Source organism: Herpailurus yagouaroundi, unplaced genomic scaffold (genome assembly GCF_014898765.1).
Source record: "Herpailurus yagouaroundi ecotype Mexico unplaced genomic scaffold, PumYag 29, whole genome shotgun sequence".
Lineage (NCBI taxonomy): Eukaryota > Metazoa > Chordata > Mammalia > Carnivora > Felidae > Herpailurus > Herpailurus yagouaroundi.
This window is the reverse complement of record NW_024412377.1, coordinates 26,547,157-26,573,713: the sequence shown is the minus strand read 5'-3', so window position 1 is coordinate 26,573,713 and position 26,557 is coordinate 26,547,157. Positions and strand designations below refer to the sequence as shown.

Genomic DNA, 26,557 nt, shown 5'->3' with positions numbered 1-26,557 from the left:
ATTACTTTAATAATAATAATAATAATAATATCATCTAACATTTCTTGAACACCTACCATATGCCAGGCAGTACTAAGTGTTTTTATAGACTACTTCGTCATTATTCAAAGTAGGTGCTATTATCATCTCTATTTTTAGATAAGGAAACTGAGGCTCAGATGTATGAAGCAACTTGACCACGATTCCACTAATGATGAGTGGCATATCTGGGATTCTGAAAGTCAAAGTTATATTTCCCCCTCTTCTGTGTGATTACTCTGTAGACAAATGCCTACAGGATTTGAAATGGGATGGTGATCAGAGAAAACTTCAGAGAAGAGGTCAAATGGGATGGCTTTGAAGAATTAGTTGGAATTGGGACAATGGAAATAGTTAGGAGAGAGGGGACCTAGCATTGCAGGTAGAAGACATAATGGATAAAGGCTCCATGAGCATTGTTTTGTCTTTGTTCTGTGAGCTCATCTCCCCAATGTCCCCTGCCTGTTCATACATCTTGGACAGGTATATGAACTACCGTATTGGGTTCTGACACGGTTGTTTTGTTAAGACCACTCTACCATGACTAGGTAATGGGATCCCTTCTAAAGGGGGATGGATTTCTGAGTACCTCATTTATGGAAGAGAACATTCTTCTGATGGAACGTTGATTCTCCCAGTTTTGGGGAGGGAACATCAGCTTCTTTCAAGTCTACATCTTTGGGAGTCTGGACTTTGAGATGGGTTCAAGGGCCTTACTGAGCGGTAAGGAAAGATTCTTACTTCTATCTTGAGGCAGAGGGTTCATAGTAAGTGGTCTTCCCATAGAAGATATTTTGGAAGACACAGCTGAAGATATTCTAGAAGACAGATTATCTTGCTTCATTTACTCTACTTCCTTTTTGTAATGTGAACTTCAGCAAAGGTTTATTTAAATGCTTAAAATTGATCTTGGCAATGTTATGCCATTTGAGCCAAAACCAGTAAGGCCCCCTGAAGTCAGGGTGATGAGGGTAGCAGTAATCCATTCTCTCTCCCCAACAGTATCTATATTATTACTAATCCCAACAATATCTGTATCAACATACATTTTGAAAATACTGGCACTTGTATATGTGAGCTATTTTTTATGTATTTTACAGAAAGTGTAGCTTGTGCTTATGGATTTTCTGATATTTTTGCAGTAACTCTGAAGCTTCCCTCCCAGGTTAAGACACACACACAAACACATACCTATCTGCCTCCTAGCCTTAGTGACAGAGTTTCTTATTATATATTTTACCAAATGCCTCATAGGAAATGGAGGGCTGAGGTTGCAGTAGGAAGGCCATCACAGCAATGACAGTCTTTTACAAGGTGCAGAGGCAGTGGCCACCTCCCTGCTTTCTACAAGTACATATCCCTGCTTTCTCTTCAGTACGTATTGGAGAAAGACCAAACTTCTTACCCAGGGATTTGAAAACTTCCCGGACAGAGCCTAAACATCCATTTCTAGATTTTTTTTATTAGAATTTCCTTTACCAAATGCTTTATTTTTCTGCCAACACTCATTTTTTTCTCATTTCTACTTCTTGCTTTATATAAAATACCCTCCTCGTGAAAATACCTGCCAGTCCCTCAAAGCCAGGTTCACCTCTTCCCTGAAGCCTTACCTGACTTGGTCCTAGCCTGTTTCTTACTTCCTGGTACCATTCATCTTGTTACTTAACTATACTCTTATTTTTCACTTACTTAGATTTACTTCGATTCAGTTCAGTTCATACTTGTTAGCACTTTCAGAGTACCACACAGCAGGCCAGTTTCCAGGATTATAAACAGAGTGAAAATTCTGTCTCTGCTACTAAGAAACTAAGTAGTTTCCTCTTATACATTTTAGATCCTCAACTTTACTGTGAGCATTTTATTTTTATATACCCTATTGCATCAAGCAGGTAGAAATAGTTTAAAAATACATCTGAATCGAGATAATAGGAAGTCACTGATGAGATCTCTCAGGGGTTATGTATTGAAAGTCTTAAATCTTAAAAATGATTGAATTCTGTGGCTGTAGATTTCCCTTTGACCATGGCGAGGGGGCTGATTAGAAGATAGTCAGGTATTGGCTCAACACTGAACCTGTTTAGGGAATCCACCCTAAGCTCAGGTGGAGGGTAGAAAGGCAAGCGATCTTTCCTTAGGGGTTCAAAGAGGGAGAGACTGATCAAAGAACACCGCAGAGCTAGACTATGAAGGGTCTGGGTGCCTAGCACCAGTTCACTGTGTTGTTTGTAATGTATGAATGCTGACAGAATCAGAAATGACTGGATTTGGGGTTTAAAGAAATGGATACCTCAATTTCTTCTTGGCTGCGTCATCTATATGTCCACTTTGGACTGCCTCTCTTCCACATCCTCTGTTGGGCGGAAGCATGGCACACCAGACTCTCCCAGCAATTCCCCGTAGGCTGGCAGAAGGGACTGCCCATGAGAAATGCCCAATAAAATATGTCACTTGACTTTAAGTTTTCCAATCAAATGACCCCAGTAGGATCAAGCGACTTTTCTCCCAAAGCACAGATGGCAATGGAGGAAGCAAGAAAAGCAGAGGGCCCTTGGCACACACGCATTTCATTTATATCTTATCTTTGAGCAGTAAATCCCACCAACGCTCCAGTGTTCCACTTGTAGGAATACTCACACATACCCACTGAGAGGACCTGCCTTACCTTCCAAACTCATGTGTGACAGCCGCAGAGGAATCAGGGGGGAAGAAGTGAACATTTCCATATCTCACTAGTGAAATAGTTAAAACTGGAGCAAAGCCATTCCGAATCAATAGCCCTTCTTGGCCATCTGCCTTAGGGAAATTGCTTCAACTCCTTGAATTTCAGTTTCCTCACCTCACTTCTAAAATGTGGATAATAGTAACTATGCCACTAGAAGTTTTACTCAGGTGTTCAGTGTCATCTTGTTTGGTTTTAATGTTATAGAAAGATGGGAAATTCAAAAGGTAATGTTCCTGTTCTCTGGCACATTCCACATGTCCTGCATTCAGGAGTTTTGTGCTCCCTCGTTCCTAAAGGAATTACGTTTCTTTGTATATTAGGCATTCCCCTCTGCCAACGCCATCACCACCCAGAGCTTTGTTTAGAAATCAGACATAGCTGTGGACAGGAAAGAGGAAATTAAGTGGCGGCTGATTTTTAGTTATCTCAGGTGGGTTAAGCAAAATTTGATTTGAATGAAAAAATTAAAAGCATGTGATAGTATTGGTACATCAGTGTTATGGAAGAAGATCATATCGGAATTAATGTAAGGGCTGAAATCAGCATATGTGAAAGTACCTAGCCCAGTGTCTGACTCAAAGCCTGGTCTCAAAAAGTGCTTATTTCTCTTTTCTGCCTGTTTATTTGTACTTTGTTATTCAGGAAATGCCTGTCAGTTGAGCCATTTGAAATCCAAATATCTACCCTCTATTTAGACCAGCTATCAACAAACTGGATCACTTGTACCCCTAGTGTGCACAGAAACTCCTAGAGGGGTAGAGTGGGTTGAGAGAGATTTAGGGAATATGTTTCTAGATCCTCAAGCTCTACATTTACTTTTTCCTATAATTGATCAGCCTGAATTAGACGTCATTCTAGGTCTCTTTCCCCATTTTCCTTTCATAATCACCTTTCTACCACTTGACAGAAGAGAGGCATACCTCCCACCATTTCTGAATCTTACTGAGTCGGAATACTGTGTTGCCTGGGGAGAGGTTCTCAAATAAAGCAAAAAACAGAAATGGGAAAAATACGTGTTGGCAGAAAAGGAGAGCATTTGGTAAAGGAAGGTGCAATGAAAAAAATCTAGAAAGAGAAATGTAGGCTCAATTTGTGAGGTTTTCAAATCCTTGGCTGAAGGATTTCTCCCATATGCACTGAAGAGTCTTTGTGGAAAGCAAGGAAGTTGCCAATGCCTCTGCATCTTGTAAAAGACTGTCATTGCGCTGATGGCCTTCCTATTGCAACGGAGCCCTACATTTCCCATGAGATATTTTGTAAAATATGTAATATATATTTTGTAACAAATATATATGTTATATGATATGTAGTATATATTGTGTTTATATATTATTACAAGATATATCTCTAGTAAAATTTTACTTTTTATTCAATAATTATCAAATTTTGTAATATATTTATGTTGTTTGGAACAGTTTTGTGCTACTAATAATCTTAATGTGTAATTCAATCTAGAAGAAATTATAAACATAAGAGTATTATGGAAATAGGAAATTAAAAATATAAATACATATCTGAATAACATGTATACTTTTGTCGTAGAGAACTATGATAGGGTGATCAACAAAGCATGGAGATGTACTTCTTTTTTTTTCTTTCTTTTTTAAATGTTTATTTACTCTGAGAGGGGGTGGGGAGGAGTGGGGGAGGAGCAGAGAGAGAGAGAGAGAGAGGGAGACACAGAATCCGAAGCAGGCTCCAGGCTGTGAGCTGTGAGCACAGAGCCTGAAGTGGGGCTCGAACCCCTGGACCGCTAGGTCATGACCTGAGGGGAAGTCAAACGCATAACCGACTGAGCCACCCAGGCGCCCGGAGATATATTTCTTTGAACAAATTCTATGAGGGCATTCTCTTTAGTGACTAAAAAGTAACAGTGTGAAATATATGTTAAAAGCAGTGTTCATTTACCTACTTTCAAGTGGATGGATATCAAATCATTGTAGTATTTAGATTTCATTGGACAGATGTATAAAGAGTTTTGTTTTTATATGTTACTATTTACAATACACTGGAAATATCACCCTTTGCAATGATTTAAATTTATGATGAGAAATTTTAAAGGACAGAAGTTAAAAATGTGTGAATGGGTACTTTCAAACTTTGGAAGTAAATAATCCAAAAAATTTGAAGATTACTATTACAGGTAGCGTGCAAAATGCAGTTTGGTTAAGGCTGGTGCTCTCCTTACAGTGGGTAGCCAGGAGTAGGTGGGGAGAAGTGGGGAGAAATGGGGAGAAGTGAAGCAGGGGAAATTGTACCACTATATGTAGTACAGTGGACGTACCATAGAGGGGCGCTGGAGGACTGGAAGACAGAGAGGCGTCGGCTGGGATGGGCGGGACACGAGTGGCTCTTGGAAAAAGCGCGGGGCAAACAAAATGGCGGCCGTTAGACTGAAAGGGGCGGCTCCGCAGAGATTTGGCCAGGTTAGTGACAGCGAATTGGTTTGGAGGAACAGCTGCTGTCAGGACAGGCTTCCAGCGAGATGGGACATGAAGGGGTTCCAGCCATGCCGCGTGGGTGAGTTGGAGTCAGTGCTAGTGGAAAGGCGTCTTTTTTTTTTTTTTTTTTTCACTTGGGAGATGCGGAAAGGCCCGTTTCTGAACACTCGTGGCTCAACTAACGCAGAGCAGTCTGTGTGTCTTACACATAGAAGTGAGAACACCTCAGAATTTCACACACTACTTAGGAAAAGGTGGAAGGTGTTAGTTGGTTGCCATGAATGGGTTTGCCAACCGAAGAAGCCCAGGGACCCTTGGTGATTATGATGACATCCGTGTAAATACGAACTCGCTCTCCAAAGCCAATCGATATTTGGTTAATTCAACTTATTAACTTTGGGAAAGAGTACTCATATCTCAGAGTTTTCTGATCTGCTGGGAAAGTAGGGGCTATTTTCCATGAAAGTAGTGACCTGGGAGAGTTCCTGCAAGGTTTCACAGATTATGGCACTGCAGAGACAGTTTCCTAAGTCTTGATATCAGGTGTTCAGTTGCAGCTTGTTTATCAGATTTGAAACAAATCTAGTCAAATACAAACATAAAAATATCCCCAAAACAGAAGTACCTGTTTAGATTATCTCTAATTTCACATTATCTAAACCCTGATTTCTATTCCACGTTCTCCCTTTCTTTTAGTAAATGAGTGATCATATGATTTTATTTATATTTTGTAAATACTCCCAAGTTTCCCAGAAACTACTTTTGCCTATAGAGGGAAGTCTAACTTTTTAGTCTGGTATCAGAGGCCTCCATAATTTGCCTCAGTCTATATTTCTTATTTTATTTTCCGTCACTTTCCCATGTGAAACAGCGGCTCAGTCTGGCTGTTTCACTGCCATCTGAATATTACATGAGGGTACAGTAAGAGCCAGATTAATATACAAACAAAGGATGGTAGAACATCATTTTCGATAAGGCGATAAAGGAAGGTTTCATAAAAGAGATGACATTTGAATTGATCTTTGACATGCTGGATTTTTTTTTTTAATTTTTTTTTTTAACTTTTTTCATTTTTGAGACAGAGAGAGACAGAGCATGAACGGGGGAGGGTCAGAGAGAGAGAGGGAGGCACAGAATCTGAAACAGGCTCCAGGCTCTGAGCTGTCAGCACAGAGCCCTAGCAGGGCTCGAACTCACGGACCGCGAGATCATGACCTGAGCCGAAGTCGGCCGCCCAACCGACAGAACCACCCAGGCGCCCCAACATGCTGGATTTTCAAGGCGTGGGCTTAGAGTAAAATACTGAGCTATTGGTGAGGAACTAGGTGTGGCCTAGCTTTCTAGGACGTTTACTCCAACAATAGACACCAGGAGGTCAGATACCATTTGGCCTTTTCTTATTACATACCGCACCACAGTGGTAAAATTGCCTACATTAGATGTATATTTAGGTCTCTTTCCACACATGGAGTTGTGAAGTAGAACTTTCTGAGATCTGATCCATTACTAGGCAGAATTTGGTATAGGGCACTTCTGTTTAGTATCCTATTTGTGTTGGTTTATTATTACTATAATCACAGAACAATTCCATTCTTATATTTCACCTACAGTACTTTCATATAGGTGATATCCAGGAGTACCCCTTGGCAGGATGGTGATTCAAGTTTTTTTGTCAGCCTGAGATTAAAAAAAAAAAAAAAAAAAAAAAATGACCCAGAACAAGGAACCTGAGAGTACAGATTCTAGATCTGGCACTGCCACTGATGCTAATAAAAACAAGATAATTATTTTTCCCCTCCTTAATTTCTGCACCGGGGGAAATATACGATAATAACTTCCTGGCCTATTTGTAAAAGTGCAGTAAATATATGCAAAAATATTTCCAAGGAATTAAAAAAATTGCTAAAATGTAAAGGATCAAATTCCAGGCTCTTTGTTTTCTCTGAAGGTATAATTAGGAAATCTGAAAAACAGCCATTTATTTAAATGCATTAGGTGTTATAGGTAAAGACCATGAGAGCTGGGACTTTGTTTCTCTTATGTTTCCAGTGCCTAAATAGTGTCTGTCACATAGTAGGTATTAATTGTATGTTTCTAGAATGAAGGAATGAACAAGTGACTGGAGGCATTCAGGGGCCTCCTTCTAGCTGGCTGACCTGGCCGCCAAAGCTCTGTGTCCAGCTGTCTGGCTGAGTGGAGTCTATGAACTGTGTGTTTGCTTAAGGATATCCTGCTTCCACCTGCTTTTCTCCCTCACTGTTTTATAATGGTAATAGATAACATTGCTTGGGGACCAAATCTGTGCTAAAAGCTGTGAGGTGCTTTACATAAACGATCGGTAATCCTCATAATCCTGAAAAGATGTGCATCCTTATTTTAAACATCAGAAACTCATGCTCAGAGAAACTAAGTAATATACTAAAAATCATAGCTAATGCATCAATTTGGATAGGCTAGGTTATACTGTAGTGGTAAACAACCTACACATCTCAGTGACTTAAAATAAACAAAGGTTTATTTTTTGTTTCTGTCACATGTTCACAGTGAGTCAGCAGGAGGGCCCTACTCAATGTAGTGGGGTCATTGATGTAGCAGAGCCGCAACCATCACAACTCTTGCTATACCACAGGAAAAGGCATCTCTACAGAATGTCATACCAGCCATAAAAGGTTGGCCTAGAAGTGACATACATCCCTTCTTCTCACAAAACATTTGCCGGGATTCGTCATATGACTCCACCTAACCTTAGGCAAGCTAGGAAGTGTAGTCCTATCATATGCCTGGAAGATAGAGTGAGAAATTTGGGAGGCAGTGCAAATGATTACCAGCTCTAGTAAGTGGAAGGCTTGGTTTCTGAATCCAAAAGTTATCTGACTCCAAAGCCAGATTTCACAAAACCTTATTGCTTTACTCAGTTTACCTAGAATTCTGGAATTGCGAAATATCTGTATCATTTGACTTTCTGTTGCTTTTCAGTGAGGGTTGTCTTCTTGAAGCAACCTAGGCTGAATCTTCCTGGGCTGAGAATAACTCTTCCTTCTCAGTTGTCATAAGGTGAATCACGACCCCTTTGGCCTTTGGCAGATGAGGGCTTGAAAGGCAGACCCTCTGGGGTAGGCACTGTCCCCAACCATGCTCTCTTCTGCTTGTGTATCTGTAGCGGAAATGTTATTAACATCATGTTTTGCTCTTCTAGTTCCACAGCTGCTGGAGTGACTTAGCAGTTGGCTAGGCATACCCTGAACTACAGAAGATGTATGCTGGGCCAGAAGCAGGCCTTCTTCCTGCAGACTTGGAAGGAGCTGATGACAAAGGCCTGCCAACAGTGCTGTGACTGTAAGTTAGGATCATTCACATTTCCATCTTTGTAGGCAGCCTGTGATGTGAATTTGGAGGCTCCCCAGCAAAGAGCCATGAATTAGAAGTCAAGAGCTTTGAAGTCATTCCTGGCTCTATCATCACTAGTTGTGTGACCTTGGGCAAGTAATTTAATCTCTCAGAAGTCTGAGTTTTCTATCTGGAAAAAGAATATTAATTCCAACATCCAGGTTTTTAAGATGAAAACTGCCAATTTGTGCAAAATGTGAATGCTGACATCTGAACAACACTTAATCTTTTACAGAGCTTTTCTTCTGCTACCCTGCTATGCAGACATAATTACTGTGATTTCCTCAGTGAAGAAACTCAGTCTTGTAGGATCAGGTGAATTGCCCAAGGTCTCACAATTAATAAATAGCAGAGGTAGGACTTGAACATGTCTTCTGTCTCCAAATATGATACTCTTTTCCCTGATCTGAGTCATTGACTAGGATGATCCACAGGATGTGAAAAAGAACATATAAGTAAAGAGAATGGGTAACAAAGAGAAAAACAGTAGAAGATTTGGACTCTTGAAGACTAAGTTTGAATCCATTTATTGGTTTATAGTCCTGGAAAAGCCACTTCCTCTCCTCCCCTCCCCTCCCTCTCTCTCTTTCTTTCTTTCTTTCTTTCTTTCTTTCTTTCTTTCTTTCTTTCTTTCTTTCTTTCATGTTTGGCAAAAGTAGGTAGGGCTTATAGTTATCTGGTACACACTGGTATAGCCATACTGAATATTAAAATATTGAAATCCTTCTGTACTGTTTGGTGGATAGCTACTCTAACTGGCCCCTCCTTTAAGATCCCCACCTATCTCCTCTTTCAGTAATAAAAACATCAGTGTGGGGCTCAGCAGGAGGCATTAAGGACCCACTTCATTACAGGGCTATGGTTGGTCCCAAGCTATATTCATTGTTAAATATTTTTAATATGATTAATGAGCGGGGACAATAGTCATGTTCTTCCCAACTTCAGTGGGCTGCTCTTGAAGATCAGATAATATAAAACAATGAAGATGACATACCAGCTGTAAACCTTAAGGGCAATGTTTTTTAAAATATCATAGCAATGGTCTCTGGAAAGAGAATTCTGTGGTATTGAAAATATCACATAGGTTTTTACCTTGGTGGGATTTGTTGCCTATTAGCCTATTCAAGATTCTGAGACATAAAGGAACTTATTTAAAATTTTTAACTTTGAATTTCCTAATAGTTGAGAATAGAGCTCATTTCCTCCACTCTAATACACTTCTCACATCCTCTGCTAATTTTGTGAATCTAGGTTTTTGACCCTGAGCTTATTGTTTTCTCTATATTTACTTATTTTTGTATGGTATGTCTTTCTATGCACTGGCCCACAAGGTTCCTATCCCAGATGCTGCTTCAGTACAGAGTCAGAGGCAGTCAATAACCTATGGCAGGTTTATCATAGAACAGAGGTTTCTGGAGTCTAATATCCTAGAAAAATAGGAACAAGGAAAATAGTACATCATCAATAACAGTTGCAGATATTTATTGAGTGCTTTTTATACATGGAGGATGCTGCTGAGTGCTGTACATATTCTACTGGTCATGGTATTTGTCCCTCCATTTCACCCCACATGTTAGTCTAAGCCATGGGGCAGCAAACTATGGCCCATGGGCCATCCATTCCTAGGCTTGTTTTTGGAAGAGCTAAGAATATTTTAAATATTTTTATAGGGTTGAAAAAAGAAGAATATGCTACTGAGGTTGTATGTGGCCCACAAACCCTAAAATTGTTACCATTTTACCTTTTACAGAAAAGTGCCAATACATGGTAATCCCACTTTGCTTCCTAGTGGTTGGAATAGAGTTAGGCATGTGGTCCATTCAGACCACAAATGTTTATTGAGGCCTAACCACTATTTTGAATGTTGAAGAGACATCAGTAAGCAAAACGGACAAAAATTCCTGCCCTTGTGTATTTTACTTTCAGTTCTAGTTAATGAGCTATAAGTCTATTGTTGTTTGGTAAAGGCTTCTCACATTCTTGTAGGAAATAGTGAAAAAGATATTCATTTCCAGTTTAGATGTTTCCCTCTTTAAATGTGATACTTCTAACTTATGATCACAAGGGAAGCCAGTTTGAGAGTCAACAACACATCAAGGGTGACCGAAGAGAAGGTTAAAAAGAAATTAATTACACTGCTGAGTCAATACACCTTGAAATCTGTCATAAGACTTCCCAATATTAAATTTTTCTTTAAGTCCTTTTAAATAAGTTTTCTGTTACTTGAATTAGCAAACAGCATATGTGTACACATACATTATCTAATTTAATTCTCATGACAATCCTATGAAATATTTATCATTCTCATTTTACAGAAGAAGAATGTGAAGATCAGAGAAATTAACTAATTGCATAGTCAACACAGTAAGTGGTAGAGCCAAGAGGAAAACTCTGATCTCTGAGTTTTGCAGTTCTCTCTAAAACTCAGTCTCTCCTTTTTAAGTAATTTCTAAGCAGTAAGGATTGTCAGAGGTCAAGACAGGAAGTCAATATGGGGACAGTTTTTATGTCCTGAGCCTGTGTATATAACTGCATTACTGAGTTTCATCCTCTTTCTTAGACCTAGAATAATCTTTCTTTACCCCTATCCCACAATGAGAAGGCAGAGTTTTTCCATTTATTGAGAAGTCATTGACCTAAGACAGTTGTATTAATGTATGTAAGGAACCAGGCACTGAAATCTCCCAGCAGGGAGCAAATCTTTCTTTGAATCTATATATAAGATCAATCTGTTTTCTCCATTTTTCCTATCACCATTTAGATTCCTTCTCACCTTGTTTACCTGGCCTGTGCTCAAACCACTCTGACCTTCCAACCCAATTTTCACACTGTAACTAGAAGATAAAGGCAGTTTTTCAATATGGCTTTCAACAAAGCCTGTTCAGCTTTATCTTTCTTCAAGCATCTCCTGCTTTGTCTGTTTCAGCCACACCAGCCTTTGTCAGCCATCAGCTTCTGCCTGCAATGATCATTCTTTCCTTCTATGCCCAATAACACCTATTTGTCTCTGGCTCAAGTTTTATTTTTTTATGCAATCCTTTATTGATCTCGCTATTAGATTGACTCCTCTCATTAGCCCTCACTGTGCCATGGCACATGGCACAGTTATAGTGTTCTACTAGTTTGTGTGATTATCTGTTTAATCTGTGTACCATATTTTATGTAGGAGACCAGTGGCCACATTTGTTACCATTGTAAACCCATTGTCTAGTACACAATAGGTGCCCAATAAATAGTTGTGGAATGAATGTATAAATGTAAAGGCATCTTGTATTTGTTCAGTGATCTAAAGCATCAAGTAAATTCTAGAGCTCAGGTTGTATCAGTTTGAAAACCTGCAGGAAATACATGAGATCCTCAAATGGAACAATTGAGGAAAATTTAATTTAGGAACTGTTTATACAGGTGAAATAGGCTTAAGGGAAAGTAACAAAGGATGATAAAGCATCCTGGGGCTCGCAACAGTGGGGTTGGTACCCCTAAACCTGAATGGTCAAGTGAAGGGAGAAGTTTCATCCCAAAGAGAATAGGTGTGGTTCTAGAAGAGAGCCACAGGGTAGGAATGGTGGATATTGTAGATAAACCCAGCCAATTTGAAGGACCTCTCTAGTGTCCATTGATGTTAGAATTAAAAGAAGAAGGAGAACATGATTATCATTCTCTTTTCTCCCTTAACCTCCATCTAGTGCCTCCCAGTGGGTAAACCTAACTGAAAGCCAGAGGGTAGGGAACTAAATGATAGTCCTTAAAGGCCACTTCCCAGGGCACAAAGCTGAGTGGAAAATGGATCTGGTAGGACAAATAAAAAATATCCAGCCATTGGTCCTTGGGACAATTCCATATTTTGCTAAGATGACACTAAAGGGTAGCTTGGAAAGTTTTAATTTAATATAACAGAAAGGAATTACTAAAGTTAGAGTTTCATAGGTAATTGAGGCTATAGAAATTTTCTTATCATGGACATTCCATGATAACTGTGAATAAGTGAAAAGTACATGGGATTCTTAGTTAAACATAAGATCAAGTCATTGCTTTGCCACTACAAACTTTGGTAGTTTGGTGTTCTTGTTTGTAGAGTGAGGATTATAGTGCTCATGTCATAGGGTCATTTTAAAAATCCAGTGCCTGGCACATGGTAGGTGCTCATGAAATGGTAACTCCTGTGAGAAAGATATGTAGTTATTACCTGCTAGAGCCTTGCACTATGATAAAGTCTCTCCCTGAGAACTCTTGTTGTCATTAGGCAAGCAAGACCATCAGGGATGGAGAAATTAGAAACTAAGAAGGCCAGGGAATAATCAAATATCAATTGCAAGTTAAAATCCACAAGAAAGATTCAGGTCACAAGCCCTGCAGCTCTGCCATGTAACTGGACCACTCCTCACCTTTGCCCCTTCCCCACCCCACCTCCCACCCACATCCTAGGATCTTTAAGGAACCTTCCAGTTCTAAAGACTAGTGCATTGTAGATCAGGAGGATCATATACATCAGTCAACTACTGAGTCTTTCAGCTGTGTGCAGTTAAACCACAGGCTATTGAAGCCAGTAATAGCAGGAGCAGTTTAGAACTCCTTAGTGGGCAGTTCTACCTTAAGACAGTAGTGACATCACACCACTTAGCTCAGATGCATTGTGTGACAGTGACAACTTTTCCCCCACTTAAGTGAACCCCTGTTTGCTTACTTGGTGCCAAATGGCTCACATACAAACACTGAAGGACAGATTAAAGACCACATTGTACTTTACTTTGCCATTTCATGAAGGGCATTATTTTCCACGTTGATAAAATCTGGAAGGAAGAATAAAGGACAATGGACTTTTATTTTAACCACTAAACATTCACTGTATCCCACAGAATGCCTCGGGCTTTGTTCTACCACTCTTGGTCTTGAGACTTTTGCCATTAGGAAAAGTAAAGACATCTGGCTCAGAGGTTATCCCTAGGGGGATTGATCAGCGTCCTGGGAGCTCATTGGAAAGGAGTAGGGGAATGAAACAGGAGAATTAGAGGGCCTACAGGACAAGTTGAGGTGATAGTTTTTATGCCTGGAGTCCACTGCCTGCAATATGATTCCTGCTCACCAATAGCCTGAGACATTCTGACAGAGAGGGGCAGATGCCACCAGAGCATTAGCGACACACTTAAATAAGCCCCATTTTACCCAAAGCCTTCCCTACTACTGCATCTGTCCTGTGTTGATCTCTGTCTTCTCCATATTTCTGTTTTCTCTATATTTTCTCCAAACAAGACTAGCAATTCTTCTATCCCCGCCTCTGTTTTCCCACTTATATTAATACCTTATGTTGTCTGAGTTCACTCTGGAGTTTGAAGACATATTGGGCAAGAAATTGAGACCTACTTCCAGGTTTAGCTTTGCTGTATATCCTTGATCATGCCCTTTTAAAACTTCCAATTTTCTCAACTTTCAAGAAATATCTATTTGCTGTAGTTAACAGTGCTGAGAAACCAGGAAAATACATGTATGTACAGGGATTTTTTTTTTTAAATTTAAGGTAGGGGTGCCTGGCTGGCTTAGTCAGTTAAGCATCTGACTTCAGCTCAGGTGATCCCATGGTTTGTGGATTTGAGCCCCGTGTCGGGCTCTGTGCTGACAGCTCAGAGCCTGGAACCTGTTTCAGATTCTGTGTCTCCCTCTCTCTCTTCCCTCCCCTGCTCATGCTCTGTCTCAAAAATAAATGAACATTAAAAACATTTATGAAAAAATAAAATTTAAGGTAAAAATTATTTACATACAGTGAAGTGCATATGTCCTAAGTATACAATTTGGTGAGTTTTAAAAAATGTATATATCTGTGTAACCAGCATTCTAATCGAGATATAGTATATTTCTGTCATCCCAGAAACTTCTTGCATGTCCCTTTTATATCCTCTTCCAATGAATCCCTCTCATCCAGACTCTAACCACTATTCTGACTTCTGTTACTAGAGATTTGTTTTCCTGCCCTTGAACTTATTAGAAGCACTTTGAAAAGTGAAAGTCACTGTACAAAAGCTAGTATTATTACTATTTTGTAGCTAGATGGTGTATTACTTAAAAGAAAAGATCTAATCTTTTACTTAGTACTAAGCAGAGAGCATGATAGATACTGATTCAGTTCGATACTGAATACGTATTAAATAAAGTATAAATGACGTTGACCTGGATTCCAGGAAAGCTGAATTCTAATCTGCTTTGCCTTTATCCAGCTTTGTGTCCTTAGGCAAGTATTTTTTTCTTTTTTAAAAACATTTTGACCCTAAGTTTGTCTTTTATTAAACAAAGAATTAGACGAGATGATGTTGTAGAGTACCTTCCTACTTTCAGAAGTTACTTAACTAATAATGATAATGACACTAAGATTTACTGAGTGCTTATTATATCCCAGCCACTATTCTATGTTTCAAAAATTTTTTAATGTTTATTTATTTTTAAGAGAGAGAGACAAAGTGTGAGTGAGGGAGGGGCAGAGAGAGAGAGAGAGGCAGACACAGAATCTGAAGTAGGCTCCAGGCTCTGAGCTGTCAGCACAGAGCCCGACATGGGGCTTGAGCTCAAAGAGCACGAGATCATGACCTGAGCTGAAGTCAGACACATAACTGACTGCACCCCCAGGCACCTGTACCAGCCACTATTCTAAATACATTTATTAACCCATTTATATTCATAACAGTCCAAAAGGCAAATTTTATCATCTCCATTTTACAGATGAGGAGATGTGGAGGTTAGTTAACTCTCATAAGGTCAAGTGGGCAATGCTAGGACCCAAGCAATGACCTAGACAGTGTAGTTCTAGAGTCTTCAACTTAACCACTAAATTCTGTTTCCAGTCATTGGAGTGATAAATCAATATAATGGTTGGGTGGGAAAAAGGAAAAGCATGGGTGTGTGGTTAGGTAAAGGAATGGGTCACATTTCACAAGTTTCAAAATAAACTTTTTATTATGGAAGTTTCTAAACATACACAAAAATAAGGAGTTCAGCAAACCTCCATGAACTCATCACCTAGTTTCAACAACCATCAATATTATGCCGTACTCTTATTTTTACCGCTCTTTGAAACTATCATGAAAATTTTCAAATATACCCTCACAAGTAGACAGCATGGCATTTCACCCCTAAATACTCCAGGATGCATCTTAAAAAAAAAAAACAAAAACAGATTTTGAGCCAACTACAATGTCTTGTTACACCTAACAAAATTCATAATAATTCCTGATTATTTATTATTTTTTTTAAAGTTTTTATTTTTTTATTTTTTTATTTTTTTATTTTTGGGACAGAGAGAGACAGAGCATGAACGGGGGAGGGGCAGAGAGAGAGGGAGACACATAATCGGAAACAGGCTCCAGGCTCTGAGCCATCAGCCCAGAGCCTGACGCGGGGCTCGAACTCACGGACCGCGAGATCGTGACCTGGCCGAAGTCGGACGCTTAACCTACTGCGCCACCCAGGCGCCCCTTGATTATTTATTATTTAATACCGACTCCACATTCAGATTTCTCTGATTGTCTTATCATTTCCTTTTTGTTGTTTTTCCATTTAGAGCCGAAAACAGGTCCAGTCATTGTATTTGGTTATGTCTTTTAAGTCTCTTTTAATCTAAAATCCTCCCTGCTTTAAAGAGGGGAGCTTTAGGTGTTTTTTTGTTTTTGTTTTTGTTTTTGTTTTTTTCCTGAAGGAGGGGGAGACCGTGGAGATACGTTTCTAATTTTTTCCCTCATGTATAGAAATGAGGTGATAGTTTCAGGAAAATAAAGTAAAATCACCCCTGCTTATTCCCATTTCCCAGGCCCCTCACCCCACCCTCTTACCTTATAAATGACCATCCTGCTTCTGTAAGTCACTTTCTTATATAAGTAGTATAATGTTGCTAGGAAGAAGCTGGTTGCATTTCCTTGCTCTTACCAGAAATAGAGAGTATATCACTACTGAAGGAAATTACTATTAATAGCTCTCAGCAAAACCCTTCCATTATAACAGGGATATGGTCTCAGTGAGGAAATTGACACTTAAAGATATGTCTATGTATACTTTTTTTTTTTTTTTTTTTTGGTACAGGAAGGGGAAACAACAACATGGGGTTGTTTTCGTTGCAGGCAGGGACTCTTTAAGGTCAGAACTGGCTCCAACCTGACTGAGTCTCATGGATCTATGATTTCTTATATTTGGAGTAGGCATCCAAAGAACCAAGTCCTTCTTCTTCAGAGTCTGGATTTGATAGGCACACACCTTATTACTCATAGGAATAAAGTCTTAGGAAAGGCCTAGAGAATAGTAAATCAAGTGTTTTCAAACAATGTTCCATGGGGCTCCATCCACGAAGGTACTTTAAATATTTTGCAAAAGTTTGGCTTGAATTTCGCTTAAAAAAAATGTGGTCAGTTCTTGATTCTGGTATTAGTCTTTATTTTGGCTTTCTTTTACAATGTCTCTCTTAGAATCCAGTTTTCAGTAGATCATACCAATACTAAATAATAAATTAGCTCCATCTCTTTATCAGACATCTCTGAAATAATGATTTCAAAACTGCTTTGGAGAAAGTACACAATCTTGATTTCAAAATAAATTTTTGAAAAGGTGCTTCCTTTTTTTATCCCTTGGTAAAATATCTTTTTGGAAGTCATTCTCTTTGGTGGATTCTGAAATCTAGGAAGTCCCATTTGGAAGTTAGAGAATGCCTACCTAGAGTAGAAGTTGGGTAAATTAGGGTTTTGTTTTTTTGTTTGTGTATACAGTAAAAATAATTTATTCATTAACTAAACATGCATGAAATAGCATTTCTGTATATATTTCTGTATATTTCTGTATATAAATATTTCTGTATATAAATGCATTTTAAATGCCTGAAAGAGCACATACCTAATCCAGTATTGCTTACATTGGAGGAAGTAGGGAGGGGACCTGGGTTAGATAGGTGGGCAAGAGGACTTTGTTATCTATAATGTTTGATTTCTTTTAAAGGAGGATTTACTTATAGTTGATGTTCTTAGATATTAACTGAAAAATAATGAGTTAAAGACTTATTAAATCATATGTGAAACAGTTTTGAAGGAAGAAAAAGGAAATTGAGATAATTGGCACAAGATAGCCTTCCCCATGTCATGCTATAATTGCCTGACTAGTCTTTCCCCTTGTACTTCCTCCTGCTCCTTATCACAATCCCTAGTTTACTCACCACTAAGCAAAAACTTTCCACTACTTTCCACACACTTTACTCATTCTGATCTTGGGAAGAGCTGGAAACGGAAAGTCCAGAGACTGATCTTTGTGGTGTGGGGTGGTGTTCCCAGGCCTATTGTAAGATAGGCCTGGAGGCAAATGCTACTCATGTTCTTACCTACCTCTGCATCCTGAGTAAATCAGTGGGCTTTTAGGATTTAGTTTCCTCATCTCTTAAATATAATTTTATCTACTTTGTAAGTATTGTACCGAGGTTAAGTAGTATATTGAAAATGTCCTGCACAGTACCTTGTACATATTTATATAGTTAGATACAGTAAATTTTAGATTCCTCCTTTTTCAATGTTTTATTCTTCTACACCATGTAGGAGTTGATGATTTAAAAAAAAAAAGTAAGAAGTGATCCTTGTCTAAGAACTCTGTAAATAGTTAAATGCAGTCAAGTGGTTTGAATTCTATGATAGGAAATACTGAAAGATGCGAAGAAAAGAGTGATACTAATAAGATAATAGCTACAATTAATCAAATGTTTATTCTGAGTTAGGCATTATGCTAAGTACTTTTTGTACTCTATTTTATTTAATTATCCCCACAACCCTTTTTTGGGATAACTATATTATCCTTGTTTTACAAGTAAGAAGATTACAATTCACTGATGTTAAACTTCTTGCCCCAAGTCACTTATCTACTCAATAACAGAATTGGGATTTGGTTTTGGGGTCTGCCTAACTCCAAAGCCCATGTTTTTAACTACTGCTTGGAAGTTGAGAATAGAGACAAGAATATTTTATAAAGAAGTTTTATTAGTTCATCTATCTATCCATCCATCCAGTCATCTTTCCTTTCACATATTTCAGAAAAGATTTAAGGTAGCTTTTAGAAAATTGACATTTCAATTAAGTCTTTAAAGACATGTGTGTCAATCTGGTAGGTAGGGCCAGAAAGGGCTTTCTTGACAGAGGCAATAACATGGGAAGTAGTATGAAAGTTTCCATCAACAAGTAGCTTGTGTGGCCCCAGAAGGTGAAAAGAGAGGCTGGAGAGGTAGATTTGGCTGGATACCTTGACTGCAGTTTTACAAAACTGAGAATTTACGCTGTAGGCAGTAGAGAATAAGGATAGTGGGTGTCATAAGACAACTAGTTTCATTAATGTAAAACCACACCTCATGCTTTGGCCCCTAATAGAGTCACCTTGATTGATTGTTCTCATTCATCAGACTTTATAAATAACATTCGGTAGTTTTCAGAAATCTAATCCAGTCTCCAAGGCTGAAGTTTTAATTCCATAGAAGCCTGGGGAAGGAATGTACCTCATCTTGTAAAGGCCATTTCCAAGGAGGAGTTTAAAAAAAAAAAAAATTATTTGCATATTGGAAATATAGCTGGAATATGTTTTCATTTTGAGGGTTAGGGTTGCCAGATTTAACAAATAAAAATACGGGATGCTCAGTAAAATTTGAATTTTAGGTAAATAACAATGTTTTTATTTTAAGTATGTAATATTTGGGGTATACTTATACTAAAAAATGTTTTTTATCTGAAATTCATATTTATCGGAAATCTGTTGTTTAAAATTCAAAAGCAGGGTGTTGTGTTTTTCATCAGGTGACCCTATTGAGTTGGTTACTTTGTTCTGATATATGTAAAAATCCAGATTTATTAATCTGTAGTCACTCTCTCTATAACCCCTTTTCCCAAAAAGCTGAGTTCCTGTAGGACTCAGTGCCAGAAGAAATGTATGCTGTGTACAATGTACTGCTACTTCCCACACATAGGGACCTGAAAGAAGTTGACCCCAGGGCAATGAGAAACAAAGAGGAAAATCAAGGCATGGGTCTCTGTGAAGTCTTTTTTTTCACAGCCGACCTTGGAAGTTTTGTATCCTCCCTGTGGCCTGGCAGCCTGGCCTGAGTAGTTTAATGCTTAAATTCTTTTAAGTGATTGTGTTAGTTTCCTTTTCATAAACCTTATCTCTTCCTTGGAATGTGTTTTAGTTTGCCTGGATGGAGTCGAGTATTCTGTTGGCTCCCTGAGTCCTCACGTCGGACTCTGTTTCTGTGGGATTTTTTTCTTTGCTTATTTGCTTTAGGAAGAGGCTCACTGATAAAGGAGGGCAACCATCTGGAGGCCAGAGGATTCTCTGGTGCAGCTGCCCAGAGGGACCCTGCCTCCTCCTCAGGCTGCAAGGAGTTTACTTGTAATCATGGAATGTTTAAAACGAGAACCCCCTTAATAGGATCTATTACAATGGGGCATGGGAAGGGGTCCCTTTGACCCCCGCTCAAAATAGTTTCACATTTTGTCTATTACACATTGGTAGTTTCCCTGAAAGATCATTTGATGAAAAGATTCTGCAGCTAGAAATAAGTTATGAAACTTTTTATTATAGCTCCCCCCAACCCCATTACAAATAAGGAATCTGAAGCCCAGAGAGGTGAAGTGACTTAAGATAATCTAGTAGCAGAAGTGGGAAATACAAGCCCAGGTCCTCCAGCTCCCAGATGGTGCTTTTTATTCAAGTGTACCCAGTTCCTAACACCATAACATGAGGAATCTGTCATTCACACTATGCACATTTCAAGGCCCAAGAGTTTCTTAGCTTTCCAGTACACATGCCTCCCCCTGACAACTCAAGGAAGGTTGGAGAGTGTTTTGATTGCCGCTAGGGGTGGTGGAGGCTTAAAACATAAATACCTAGGGGAGACTAGACAGTTATCCTATTCCATCATAATAGGTAAATCTAGATAGGAGTTTGTTGCCTGAGAGAAGCATTTCATGGAGAAGAGCACAGAACAATCTGGGAACTTACAATTGGAAGGATAGATGGATTGCTATTGGGGTAGAAATTGATCCCAACAGTGGAGGATGTGACCCTGGCATATACACTTCTTAATTTTTCTCTAGCTGGTCCTTTTGTTTTTTGTTTTCTTTTGTTTTGTTTTTAATCACCTCTGGATCTATAAGAGATGTATGATTCTTTTTTTTAATTTTTTCCCTCTTAGGTGAGCCCTTGGCTGAGGTACAGTACTTCTGTTCTTGTAAGGTGTACTTACCTTGTTGTAACCCTTTCTCTGAGGGATTCTCTACATTTCTATATTAAAAACCCCAGGCAACAATAGGGAATCACTAATTCTGGGAATACAGCCCCAAATATTCTTTATGGTTCCTTATATACAGAGGAATTTACAGTGACATAAGGGAATAGAATAACAAGATGATTAAGGACCTGGGTTTGGATTCGAGCAGACCTGAATTAAAGTCCCAGCTCTGACTTACTAGCATACGACTTTGGGCAGACTGTTGTTTACCTCTCTGAGCTCAGTTTCATAAAATATTAAAAGAGTAGGGGTTCGGTGCGAATAATAGCCTACATGTCTTAGGAGTGCTGTGAGGCTTAAATGAGAAATATACATAAAGTGCTTTGCATACTACCTGGCAAGTAGTAAACACTCAATTGCTGCTAGTTGTTATTATTATTATTAATGCCTTTATTAATAATGTCCATAAAAATTAACTAATTTTAGTCTTCTATATCTTGATCTGGGGGTTGGTATCATTCCTATCTTTATTAAAGAAAATCTCTCTCCTAATCAATATGCTACCTATCTTGTTTTCAATTGTGTTAAATTGTATTTCTTAAGTTCTGGTTCCAGTTTCACCTCCTTGATGAAATCTCTCACCATTCCATACCACTTATCTCTGTCTCCTTTAATTTCCTGATTGACACATTCTCTGTGCTAAATGACCTAGAGAGCCATTTCTAACATTTTCTACATAGTCTCTTTTTTATTATTTTCCCCATGAATGCTACAATTGGAACCATATTTGAAAGCTAATTTTCTTATTAAGGGAAATTTCAAACATTTCAAACATAAAAGATAGTGAAAATAGTATAATGGGCTCCATTACCCAACTTCAACAATGATCAACATTTGTCATTTTTTTTTCACCCATCTTTCTTGCTCCTATTTAATTTTGGCCAGAGTATTTTGAAGCATATCCCCAGACATCATGTAATTACATATGTAAATAGTTCATTAAGTATGTCCAAGTGATAAGGATTTTTTCTTATAATTACAATGCCATCAATGTAACAAAATTAATGATAATTCCTTTTAACATTTGACACCCAGTCAATATTTGAATTTGTCTAATTGACTCAAAAATATTTTTTAGCAGTATCTTTCTTAGCAGTATATATTATATAAAGGGATTTTCTTTCTTCCTGTATGTCTAGAGACCTACACTGTGTTCTCACGAATGCTGGTTGATGATGCTGTTCTGATCTCTGGTCTCAGTCTTTGCCTTTGGTCTGTTCATGGCTACCCCAGCCTCAGGGATTTACCTTTCCCATGAGCCTGGACAATGGAGGGGTGAGGGGAAGTATCTTACCTCTCCTGGATTTTGAAGGCAGGAGAATATGAAGTCAGTAGAGAGAGAAACATGGAAAGTGTCAGAGCTAGAAACCCTGCAAGACACAGGAACTAGAACTAGGTTAAGAAACAGATTGATTAAAAGGGAGATTTAGGTTTAGCCATTGTAGAAATTTTGTTATATTCAGATTGAAAATAGAGAGTGTTTAGTCCATTTATAAACTCAAAATGAACTTAATTTTGAGTAAGAGGTGAAATGTGATAATAGCTGGGTCAAACAAACAAACAATTCCAAAATAACAAAATACCTAAAAGCAAGTTATTTTTCAATGAAACCCCAGGCAAAATGTTAAGAAACTAGTAGAATCACTTGCTGAAGCCCTTGAAGGCACCTAGCTATACCACTTAGATATGTCCCAGCCCTTTTAATTTTCCCTAGCAGTGATTCTGAGCTATCACTGTCCATTAGAATTATTAGGAGCTTTGTAAACTATTGATACTAGGCCCTCTACCCCTATCCCTGAGGTTCTGATCTAGTCTGGGGTGGGATCCATGAGTCAGTATTTTTAAAAGCTTGTTATGTGATTCCAAATGCACCAGCATTAATGATGAATTTTATAGTTCTTATTTCACTATTTTTCTCCCAAGTTTAATATTGTAGTTTACTGGGAAGTCCTGTATTGTTCCTCTTTAAACACTCTTCTATAGATTCTGTAAGCTCAAATATATTATTTATTTACTTATTTTATTGTTTTAAAATTTTTAAGCAGTTTTTTTTTTTTAATTTTTTTTTTCAACTTTTTTTTTTTTAATTTTGGGACAAAGAGACAGAGCATGAACGGGGGAGGGGCAGAGAGAGAGGGAGACACAGAATCGGAAGCAGGCTCCAGGCTCTGAGCCATCAGCCCAGAGCCTGACGCTGGGCTCGAACCCACGGACCGCGAGATCGTGACCTGGCTGAAGTCGGACGCTTAACCGACTGCGCCACCCAGGCGCCCCTTTAAGCAGTTTTTTAACCACATTGTGCTAGTGCTTTTTGTGGATTATGTTGAGACTCTTAAACATCATTTTATTAAATTAGTCTTATGGGAAAATCATCCCATTTCAAGCTTAAAAACTTTATCCAACTAGAACTCAACTGGTTTTTAATTGGACACTGACCTGTGCAGTTCTGTTCATAGTTTCACATAGGTTAATTTTCTCTTTTTTTTTTTAATTTTTTTTTTTTACGTTTATTTATTTTTGAGACAGAGAGAGACAGAGCATGAATGGGGGAGGGGAGAGAGAGAGGGAGACACAGAATCCGAAGCAGGCTCCAGGCCGTCAGCCCAGAGCCCGACCTGGGGCTCGAACTCACAGACCGTGAGATCGTGACCTGAGCCGAAGTCGGTCGCCCAACCGACTGAGCCACCCAGGCGCCCTACATAGGTTAATTTTCATACTCAATAGTATTATAAGCTTTTTGAGGGAAGATTGGGTTTGAATGCAAGTGATCAAAAACCCAAAATAATAGTTGCTTAAACAAACAAACAAAAAGTTTATTTCTCTCTCATGTGTAAATTGAATGTGGGTCTGGCATGATTTTCCATGATTTTAGATGCCTAGGATCCTTCTATTGTGCTTCTCTGCCAAGTGAGTCTTCTATTTTTATGGTTATTGTGTAGTCCAAGATGAAGGCAAAAGCTATTTGTGGTGTCCACATTGCAGCAACAGAAAGGAAGTAGGAAAAGGAAGGGGAAAGCTCCTTCCCTTTAAGGACATTTCTCAAAAGTAATTTAGTTCACTTGCTTATACCCAACTAGCCAAACCTTGAAACTTGGCTTCAAGGGAGGTTGGGAAACATAGTCTTTATTATGAGTGCCTTAAGACCAGGCAGAAATGGAGGATACTTCACTTAGGTAGAAAGAAAGAAAAGATATTGGGGGATAGTCAGCAATCCCTATCTAAAGAGTAATGACCAAGTCTTATTTTTTTTGTATACCTGATATGCCGACCCCAGTTGCATATGCAGTAGATACCCAACAGGTAGTTATCAATTGATTCCACTTAGAAGGGATTGTTTTCTATTATTTAAAAAAAAAATACGTATTTTCCTCATATAACTTACTGATATAGTGGCCTATCTTGGGTTTCTAAGTGCCATTTTATTAAATTGTTCCCATAAGGCATCACATTTTAAGTTGCAGACTTCATCCAATTAGTGATAGACTTCTAGATCTAATTGGTTTATTTGTTTTAATATTGTTCACAACTCAGTGTTACTATTCTATGTAAAATCCTTGTAAAAGTTTGTATGAGTGTGTGTATTTTCCTGAGGGTAGAGGTTGGTTCATAGTGTGTATCAGATTCCTTAGTAAATCTGAATCCCATAAAACATTAAGAATCACTGGTGTAAACTAAGAAATAATATGGGCGGTTTGATTTCTAGCTAGTAATTTTGCCAAGTTTTTACTTCTTATTATCATTTGTTACTGTAGTAATCTGTTCTTTCTTAAGTAATATGATTATTCTAGTAATCTGATTACCCTGGTAATCTGTTCTTTCTTAATATATAAAGTTATTTAAAATTTTTTAGAGGGGCCGAATATTCAAAGATACACTCTTGGTCTCTTTTTTTTCAAATAAATTGTAATACTCTAATTGCTTTTTTAAAAAATTTTTTTAATGTTTTTATTTATTTTTCAGACAGAGACAGAGCATGAGCAGGGGAGGGGCAGAGAGAGAGAGGGAGACACAGAATCTGAAGATGGCTCCAGGCTCTGAGCTGTCAGCACAGAGCCTGACGCGGGGCTCAAACTCACAGACTGTGAGATGGTGACCTGAGCTGAAGTCGGACGCTTAACCGACTGAGCCACTCAGGTGCCCAACTCTAATTGCTTATTTTAAAAGTTTGGGTTTTGCTATTGGGATTACATCAAAATAAAAAGCTTTTTCACAGTTAAGGAAACCATCAACAAAACAAGAAGACAGCCCACTGAATGAGAAAAGATATTTGCAAATGATACATATGTTAAGGGGTTAATATCCAAAATATGTAAAGAACTTACACAAACAACACCAAAAAAAAAAAAAAGAAATACAATTAAAAAATGGACAGAAGCTATGAGCAGGACATTTTTCCAAAGAAGACATACAGATGGCCAACAGACACATGGAGAGATACTCAACATCACCAATCACCAGGGAAATGCAAATCAAAACCACAGTGAGATATCACCTTGTATCTCTCATAATGGCTAGAATCAACAAGAAAGAACAAGTGTTTGGCAAAGACATGGAGAAAAAGGAACCCTCATGTACTGTTGGTGGGAATGCAAACTGGTGTATCCACTGTGAAAACAGTAAGGAGGTTCCTCAAAAAAATAAAAATAGAATTACCACATGCTCCAGTAAATTCCACTATTATTTACCCAAAGAAAATAAAAACATTAATTTGAAAAGATATATGCACCCCTGTGTTTATTGCAGCATTATTCACAATAGCCAGATAGCTATGGAAGCAACCCAAGTGTCTATGCATAGATGAATGGATAAAGACTGTCTGGTGAAATATATATGTGATGGAATATTACTCATCCATAGAACAGAATGAGTCTTGCCATTTGCAACAACATGGATAGATCTATATATGGTATAGATCAAATATAGAATTTAAGAAACAAAAGAAATGAACAAAGAAAAAAAAGAGACAAACAACACAGACTCTTAAATATAGAAAACAAACTGGTGTTTGCCAGGGGGGATGGGCGAATGGGTGAAATTGTTGTAGGGGATTAAGAGAACACTTACTGTGATGAACAGTGAGCAATGCATAGAATTATTGAATCACTGTACTGTATACTTGAAACTAATATAGCACTGTATATTAATTATACTGGAATTAAAAAATAATAAATAAAGATTTAAAAAAAAGTTTGGATTTTGGTCAGAGTGATGTTACCAAGATGGTGACATAGGTTGTTCTTGACTTTGCACCCCTCACAAGAACAACTAGCCACTGTTGAAGAACAAGACACCACTAAGAGAATCCTAGAACATGAGAGTAAGGCTGAAGCACCTCCTGCACTACAGAGACCATGACAGATTGTAGCAGATTGCATTAGGGAGTAAGAGAAATAGCTACATGTTGACTACATTGCTTCTCTTCTAGGCCAGCGCAGTACCATACAGAGTGGTCTCTGCTGAGCATCTTGTTCCTCCAGTGGGAAAAGAGAACCCAAAGGGGACAACCACTCCACCTGTCAGCATTGTGAGTTTCTTTATAGGAGCCCCTACTCTGATCTCTCACCATGGGGAGTGCATGGGAATCTTCAGGACTCAACCACTGGGAATCTGACTGTGATGGAGAGTGGGGGAGGTTATAACAACCAGCACATGAATCTTAGCAGACCAAGTTCATCCCTGCAGTGCCCAAGTAGTAATCCCAAACTG

At 38.5% G+C, this 26,557-nt stretch overlaps 1 long non-coding RNA gene across 2 annotated transcripts; it reads left to right on the top strand.

Annotated features, from left to right (window-relative positions):
• Nucleotides 1–5,129: 5,129 nt before the first annotated feature.
• LOC121043292 (uncharacterized) lies at nt 5,130–26,505 on the top strand. Of its 2 annotated transcripts, none has more exons than XR_005796782.1 (3): nt 5,130–5,260; nt 8,378–8,517; nt 26,277–26,505. It is a non-coding gene; the product is annotated as an uncharacterized LOC121043292 (long non-coding RNA). The 2 variants fall into 2 exon arrangements; XR_005796781.1 differs by lacking the exon at nt 26,277–26,505 and adding an exon at nt 24,812–24,854.
• Nucleotides 26,506–26,557: the final 52 nt, after the last annotated feature.